This window comes from Panulirus ornatus, chromosome 17, assembly GCF_036320965.1.
Source record: "Panulirus ornatus isolate Po-2019 chromosome 17, ASM3632096v1, whole genome shotgun sequence".
In the NCBI taxonomy this organism is placed as follows: Eukaryota; Metazoa; Arthropoda; class Malacostraca; order Decapoda; family Palinuridae; genus Panulirus; species Panulirus ornatus.
Window position 1 is genome coordinate 36,712,262 of NC_092240.1, and position 382 is coordinate 36,712,643.

The window sequence follows — 382 nt, forward strand, 5'->3', positions numbered from 1 at the left end:
AAGTTTGAATGGAGCAAAACTGGAGGAAGTAAAGTGTTTTAGATATCTGGGAGTGGATCTGGTAGTGGATGGAACCATGGAAGTGGAAGTGAATCATAGGGTGGGGGAGGGGGCGAAAATTCTGGAAGCCTTGAAGAATGTTTGGAAGTCGAGAACATTATCTTGGAAAGCAAAAATGGGTATGTTTGAAGGAATAGTGGTTCCAACAATGTTGTATGGTTGCGAGGCATGGGCTATGGATAGAGTTGTGCGCAGGAGGGTGGATGTGCTGGAAATCAGATGTTTGAGGACAGTATGTGGTGTGAGGTGGTTTGATCGAGTAAGTAATGTAAGGGTAAGAGAGATGTGTGGAAATAAGAAGAGCGTGGTTGAGAGAGCAGAA